The 8,842-nt window shown below is 32.5% G+C and overlaps 1 pseudogene; it reads right to left on the bottom strand.

Moving 5' to 3' along the window:
• Positions 1-1,420: 1,420 nt before the first annotated feature.
• Positions 1,421-8,842, bottom strand: LOC136061345 (beta-glucosidase 12-like; annotated as a pseudogene).

Genomic DNA, 8,842 nt, shown 5'->3' with positions numbered 1-8,842 from the left:
CTCCAAGTGGAAGGCTAAGATACAACCTGGATACTATATAAAAGAAAGAGATCCCTACAAAGAAGGGGATCAAGAATTGCAAGGAAGAGAAATAGAGAGAACGAGTGAGAATATTGTCGTACAAGAACAAGTATAAACCTTCACCTCGGACTAAATCCGAGGAGCATTGTTAAATCAATCCTAGACTTGTATTATTCAGTTTTTCCTGGCTTGCATATATACCAAGCACACATTCCAATATCACTTGATTGACTTCACACACACACACATATCATAATAAATATATATAATAGATAGTGCATGTATATATATATATATATTATAATAAATATATATAATAGATTCAATAGAATATAATATTAAATCATCCGGATATATTCAGAAGAAGGAAAAAAAAAATCATAACTAGGTTTGAGGAGAGATTAAAAAGAAATTAAAAAACAAAAGTAAAAGAAATAAAGAGAGTAAATTATAGATAGCACTTATATAGTTGCGTTGCAAGTTGAAACTGGGAGGCACAAGAAAAATTGGTTGTGACTTCTAATAAGTATAGCAGGGTGGAAATTGGAAATAGTCTTATAGTTTTTGGAGCATACGTTTTAAATTTTAACTTTTTTTGACCAGTTTATCCTTATCATTAAAACAAATGATACATATTTTATCTTATATATGCATTAAGATCTTTCACACCAATTGAATTGGTTTCTTGCTTTTTATATGCTGTGTATTTGTACGTAGGCGAATATTACGTTTATACGAATAAAATGGTAATTGTACTTCTCATTTGAATTACTTTGAAAGAAACGTACGTACACGTATTAACTAACTGAAATTATCAACCATACTTTGTTAAAAAATATTCACATTATTTTAAAAAGAGTTTGAGACTAACACTTATAAATTAATCTCATCTATTATTTTTATTTTCCCTGTATCATGCGGTCTGGGACTTATAATTAATATTAATTACTTCAAGTTTTTTATTTTATTTTGTTGTTGAGAAGAATGGTGACTCCTTAAGTGGGATAAATGTTGGGGTGAGATGTGAGAAGAGACGGGTTGGGCCTAAAGCTTCTCGACCTAGAAACATTGTAATTTCAACTAAGCTCAATACACCAGTAAAGGAGCCTATTTGGGATCGAGTACTATCTGTTAAATGTGACCCATATTTGTGATCCAAACCATAGCCAAGTACTGGCCAGTCCACTAGGTCTTCTGAGTAATTCGACAACCATTAAGGCTGGGTGGCCTATTTTTGTGAAAGCAGGCAAGCAGCCAGATAAGATGATTCACAATGATTCTAAATTATGCTTATGCTTTTGGGACTCAAATTAGACTGCATTTGGAAACGACGTACATGGCTTCGCCCAAAGGAGAAACCAAACAATATATGCTTTTATATATACAAAAGAAGCATTCGAGTTTGTAAACAGTGACATTAATTTTATTTTATTTTAATTTATTGAATACAGATTAGAGACATTATTTAAACATGAGTATATCCGTAGTATCTATATAGTTCAACATGAGTATAGTCCTAAATTTGTCATCTTATGGCTTGAGGAATTTCTTAAACCAACGTGCAGACAGTTTCGGATATCTTTTCAATCCATTTTTGTAGTCTACATAGTTGATGCCAAACCGAACGGAATAACCTGCACCCCATTCAAAGTTGTCCAATAATGACCATGCAAAATATCCCTTCACATTAACGCCATCTCTACATCAAAAAATAGATCAATTGGACTTCAGACATAACAACTTTCATAATTGTTAATATGCCGTATTGATATTATTAGTAATAATATAAAGTCAAAATTTGTATTAGATCTGAAAGAGAGAGGTCTTCTCAACTTACTTGATAGCCTTAAGTATATATTGAAAATGGCGATAGTAATAATCAATTCTATAGTTGTCTGCAAGGGCTTCCTTAAGCGACAATGTGTCATTATTGAACTCAGAAATCCCTATATTATGGTGGCAGATTATTAGATTCAAATGGAAATCAAACTACCATTCCTTTCAAATTTTATATTTCTGGCTTGCACCATAACTTTATATGACCATAATTGAAAACTTCAAAAGAAAATTACCATTCTCGGTAATAAAAATTAGTGGATCATTGTACTTTGTCTTGGCGTATAATAGACTATCTCAAATTCCCCTGGGATAGACATGGAGCCAACTGGAAGCAGCCTGAAATGTCATTTTATAGAAAAAGTTTATGTTGGAGCATTAAATAATTAAAATGAATAAATATTATAACATAAATATAAAGATGTAGGAGATGAGGAGTTAGTGAAAAATGTTTAATCCCACATTGAAAAGAAGAGAGACTATTTTATTCTTTTTAATTGTGGTGATTAATGGGCTAAAATGTATTGACTCAAATATTGGGCTAGATACGTGCCCAAAAGGGAGGTGAAGAGTGGAGGTGAAAAAATAGAGAGATTTTTGGCAAGGAATGGTGTTATTTTTGGTGGAGCTTTGGAATAGAGAATACCACTCACAATAACAAATTAACAACTTAAAATCCAATTCATACACACCTCTGCACCGATGGGGATCCCATTGCGCTTAGCTGCCACAATAAAAGCAAAAAGCATGGTCTTGTTAGTACCTATGAGTTACATAAGAAAATCGAAATCATAGATCCAAATAATTGAGTTCGTACAAGAAAGATTAGCTCGCAAATCTGTTAAGTAGCTTGGCTTTTCAGCTTTGGGTGCATCAGCTGCATAATTAGTAGTATAGTAGTTTAGCCCTAGAAAATCAAGTGACCCTTTTAATAGCTTGGATTGCTCTTTTGTGAATTTGGGTAATCGGTCGCCAACTAGAGATCGCATGCTATGTGGATAGTCACCATTGGTTAGGGGATCCATAAACCTGCCACAAGCCACGAAATTTCAAGTCTTTATTGAACCTACTATATTAAAAAAGCAGAGGATTTTTCTATTCTTTGTAAATAACTAGCAAATGGTGCAATAGATGTCCAAAACAAAGAGTTATGTAGTTTTAGTATACTTACCATCCAAACCTGAAATCATGGGCTCTTTGCGCAGCATCTTGGTCCTGCGTCGCGTTAGAGTATGGCACAACCCAGTCTCCAACTAGGGATATACCCATCAAGCCTTTCTGTGCTTCCTGCACATAGTGAAAGCTTGCTTATTTAAAAAGACACTCAAGTCAAGCTAGTGGAATCGTATTTTTATCAACTTTTAACAAATTAATTCATATGCTTTCAACAAAAAAGTTAATCCAAATCTCATGCAAATGGAAAAGATAAATGCTTACTCAATTACTAATACTGAAAAACAAGTTTAACTTAGCAAATTTATCAAAGTTTATATACTGCAAATAGTATTAAATGAAGTACCTTAGATTGTCTTGTATCAAGTGCAATGCAACCATATTTATTGAATGGAGCACGATTTTCAAGGAAAAAAAAGTAGTAAAATAAGCATAAAATAGTTGGTACAGAGAACCTGATACTTTTGCCTGTACACTTCAACGGCAGATGCATGAGCAAGAAGTTGATTATGTGATACAAAATACGGCTCTGTTCCAGAATCTCCACCACTGCAATTTTTCTCCTGCCAACTAGAACATCGACCTGGTGCTAAATCCCCCGTAACATAACCACCATTGGAGTAGCTCAATGGTTCATTTAGTGTGATCCAATGCTTGACACGATCACCAAATTCTTTATAGCAAAGCTCAGCATAATCCCGAAAATCATCCCTAAACATATACATGCAAAAGTCACCAAACTATTTAATAACTGACATTACACTAACTATGTTTGCATTTGTACATTAGCACATCATTTATAGCAAGATTTAGTTATAGATCTAGAAGGCCTATCTATCCAAATAGGAAAAAACTCTATTTTAATATTATTTAAATCCAATAGTCGGGGAAAGGAGATTTGAACTTGAATATCTCCAATTTCTAATAGAAATACCAGGAGGTGTCAACTAATTGAGCTATAAAGCTCTTGGCATTTGAGAATGGATAATAATAATATTAATAATAGGGCAAGATTTAAGTATAGTACTTAGGTACTATTCCTTAGGTTCATTTTTTAATATTCTATCATGTGGTTTTTTTCTTATAAGATGAAATGTATTTTTTAGTTAAGTAGTCACATATCTGAATTTTAAAAAAGAAACCTACGTCTAGGTACTGTATTTAAAATGTATGAAACCCAAGGTACATACTTAAGTGCTATTCTTTAGGTTCATTTCTTAAGATTCTGTCATGTGGCTTTTTTCTTATAAAATGAAAATGTATTTTTTAGTTAAGTAGTCATATAACTGAATTTTAAAAGAGAAACCCAAGGTACAATAACTAATAAGGTACTGTATTTAAATTTTGTCCATAATAATAATAATGCTAAGTGATTGCTACAAATAATGACTAAGTTACAAATTAATGAAACACTTTCTAACTTTACAGTTTTTGAATTCAACTTGTAAATTCCACGTTTCTCATTTCAATCCTTTATTTTTATTATGTTTTCAATGCAGTCATTCCATCAAAATTTGTCCAATCTCACTCTTTGTTTTAATATTTTCATTTTTAAAAAAGATATCATTTTAGTGGAGCAAATTGGACAGAAGGGTTATACTGGGAACAGAATGAAGTATGTTAATATTACGTTAATGTATCATATCATAATCGCACCAAAAAAAAAAAAAAAAACCAGTTGTATATTCTTGACAAATTATATCAAACCCAATAATTCCGTAAGGCAATGATCTAGCAACTTCACAAAATAAGTCATTAACTAAAAAAAATAATAATCACAATCATTACACCACCACCCCCCCCCCCCCCCCCCCCCCCCGGCGCGATTCCTTATCTTCAAAATGGGCCATCATTTTAAATTTTACTCATCATAATCACTATAAAACTTATGAAAAGTGTACTAATTAGAATTCAAATGAATAAAATGGTCAATCATAATGTAAATTAACCACTTACACAATATGAGGACTCAAAAAACCACCATACTCATCTTCCAATGCTTGAGGAAGATCCCAGTGGAAGAGGGTCACAAAGGGGAGTATACCTGCATTCAGTCATTGCAAACAACTGTGAATTAATAGCGAATGCATGATAAGTTGATGACATATGATGGAATTTAAGAATCATTCATGACCTCTGTCTAGGAGCTTGTTGATTAGTTTGTTGTAGTATTTGATTCCTTCCCTATTCACACCTCCAGATAGTTTTCCTTCTAAAATTAGTCCCAAAAATGAGATTGTTAGGAACATAATATGGTCACAAAACAATAGTTTTTCTATTCCAGCTTAAGATGTGTACTTGATGTACCCATTTTATGTCATTGTCATTAGATGGATCTAACCTTTTATGGGATCATGAAAAGGATAATCTTACTTGGCAGTACTCGAGACCATGAGATTGAGAATCTATATGCATCTAAGCCCATCTTTTTCATAATCCGAACATCTCCCTACAATGTATAATCAAATAAAAGCATATTGTTTGAAAATTTTGAAATGATGATTTCTTATATTTTGATTATCTTGTATTTGGTTGGATATGTTGAATAATTAGGGGGAAAAAAAAAAGCATGTGGAAAACATCATTTTTTTTTTAATAAGTACATGTAGCAAACATAATTGGAACCTAAAAATGTTTTTTTTATAAAAAAAAAAAAATCAAAACACGAGTTAATTAGCAGCACACGCTCACGTATACACACACACATATATAACTAGCGGACAGATGATGACAAGGAGGAATTGCCCCCAATGACTCTGAGTTATTCTTAGATACTTCTGGAGTATGGTGAATGATGTTTCCTCCTATTACATTCGTTGTGGGATCCATTCATTATATTCATCTCACGATCCATTATAAATGTCACAATAGTAAACACCATATAACTAAACTCCAGAATTACCTAAAATGCTTTTCCAATGACTCCTGAAAAGGTTTCGAAGTACAAATTTTTGCTGAACTCCTATTAAATGCTTTTCCAGTTTGCCCCCACTGTCAGAGAAAAACAAAATGCTGTCCCTAAAATAGCTCGGAGTTCTGATACCCAAAAAAGGGGAAAAGGTTACACTACAAATAAATAGTAATAATAATAAAAAAACTTACTAATGTCCACTATTTTTTTTCTTATTCATCTCTTGATATTTCAATTTCAAACTTTGGGTCTGGGTTTCTGCCATGAACCGGAATTTAAATACTTAAAATATAGAGAACAAAATGGTTGAATTCTATATATATATATATATATATTAAAGGAATCAAGGCAAAAGACATTTATATAACTTTAAAGGTATAATGCTATACTCTCAACACTTTTACAAGAACCCCGGTTATTCTTATAAAGAAAACAAAACTATGCAATTATGCTGCAAGACTTGGTAATTATGAGCTAATTAAAATGAGTATTTTTCTTTCTAATTTTTATTATGAACACGGATCAACATATATACCTTGTAGCGATGATATTGATCAACAGCTACGTCTCCATTGCTTCCATTCACTATCCTTTCTGCAATTTCATTGAAAGGATTTTTTTTCCTTTTACTATTTAAGAACTTGTAATTAGAGGCATAAGAAAAATTGAACTAGTATTTAAGACAACTATAACATATATACAACTTATTTCTAATTTGGAGTTTAGTTACGGAAGAAAGGAAGGAACAGGAAGAAAAATGAAGAAAAATAAATACCAAAGACAACCATTACATTATTGTTGTTGACTTCTTGTTCTTTCTTTCTTTCTTTCTTTTTTTTCTTGGGAATTTTTGTTTGTTCTTTTTAAATATCAATTGGGGATAAGTATTCTCAAACTCCATCATAGATCTTGTTAAAACCAAATAAATGGTGTAGAATCTGTAGATAATGTTAGGTCATTAATATTTAAATAAACACTAGTATCAAATCTTTACCATACAATTTCATAACAAAGCCAAGGATGCAAGTTGTTACTACTTTTCATTTGGTTTCACCAATTATATTAATTTATTACTTACCATTATTTTAAGAGAAATGTGTAAAGTTATAATTTACAACTATATGTTTTGTTGACTTTTATTTCGTGCCAAATTTGATTGTAATTATGTTTAATCTTTTATACCCTGTATTATTTGTGGGATTTAATTGTAAGGGTTGTGTGTGAGAGAGATAGAGAATGTGAAGACTCAAGCAAATTGAAGACTAAAGAATTTTCGCGGGTAGCTCGCGACTAAGCATCCCACGAAATGATGCATGTGCCCTGCACATGACTGAAATGCGAAGAGTCAGGACAGGATGGAGACAGTTGTGTTTTGCGAGTAGCTCGCGGGTAAGGCCTTCCTGCGAGACACCCGCGAAACATTCTGTTTTGCCAAATTGTCATTTCTGATACACACTTTCTGTCCCTACATTATTTATCCCCACATTATTTATACCCACAAATGTTGAGGAGTGCTTCTGAGAGAAAACTCTAGACACAAATCTTGAGAGTTAGAGATTTTTATACCCACATTTCTATACAAAATTGCTTATGGATTTTCCTCAACTCCTACCTCTCCATTTCCATACCATTGAGAGATTGATAGCTCAAATACTTACCATACCCTTTTAGAGTATCAAGTGAGGTTTTGGTGCTACTAGGAAATATTGGAAGAAGTCAAGCTTTGGCGGTTGCAATCGGGCTAATTGTGGGATCCGGAAAGTTAGACAAGACATGATTCTGAGAAGTTTTGTTGGAGTAGGGGCTTGGAGGGCTTAAGTACATCAAGTAGATTAGACTTAGAGGGTCTCTTACTAACCCATGTATTCCAACTGATTATCTAGCAGATCGATTACCGCTTGGAGGGTCGCGGAAAGGTTTTTTGCCAAGTTCTTGGCGTGTTATCTTGTGTTTATATTCTTCTTTCCTACTCTTTTACCTTTCATTTTACTGTTGTGTTATAATGATTATGGGTTAGAGTAACTTGTTTGTTTATCCGCTCGCATTTACTTTATTCCGCATTTAGTATTAAGTTAGAGTAAAATCTATCGAACTGTAACTTTAATTTAGGGGTTTAAACAATTCTTGTGTTTTTAACACATTTTCGAGCATTCAAAATGTTATGTCTATAACATTTTCACAGTATCTTGACAACAAATCCTAAAGTGGTAGATTATTATTGGTTATTATAGATGGCAAAAAAGTAATATAAGTTGTGGATTCAAATTAGAAGCAATAACAACTTATTACCTATGACTTGTTATGAAAGTATTGTGGACATAATATTTCTTTTATTTTAAACAACAAAAACAGCTAATTTTATATTCCTTCAAATTTGATAATAATTATTCATAATAAATTTTATAAATCTAAAAGTATATTGACTATCATATTACTCAAAATTTTACATAACATGACATTTGGTACATCGTTGGAGAGAGAGAAAGAGACCTGGATGTTCATGAGTGTAAGTGTCCCATATATTTGGTCCTTTACCATCTTCATATGCTGCACCTTCATACTGGAAATTTGAAAGAATACGAATTTGCAAATAATAATATTGATCTTATGCTTGACATCTGCTGTAAAAACTATAATACAAATTAACATAGAGGAAATTGTGACTTTGTTACCTGATAAGCCGCTGCTGCTGTCCCAAAAATAAAACCTTCGGGAAAGCTGGTCCGGTTGAGTGAAGCAGTGTCATAAGCAGTGTCATGGCTTGAAGAAACAGCAATGATATTAGTCAATAAGCCAAGAAGAACTAGGAGGCCCAAGACTGGATAGCCTTGTGATGCCATGATCGATTTTGGATTTGGTGTGTGTGTAGAGCTAGGTATTATCCGCTGGTTTTTATTTATT

This window comes from Quercus suber, unplaced genomic scaffold (genome assembly GCF_002906115.3).
Source record: "Quercus suber isolate HL8 unplaced genomic scaffold, Cork oak 2.0 scaffold_545, whole genome shotgun sequence".
Taxonomy (NCBI): Eukaryota; Viridiplantae; Streptophyta; class Magnoliopsida; order Fagales; family Fagaceae; genus Quercus; species Quercus suber.
The sequence above is the reverse complement of the archived record's forward strand: the minus strand, read 5'-3'. Positions and strand labels throughout refer to the sequence as shown.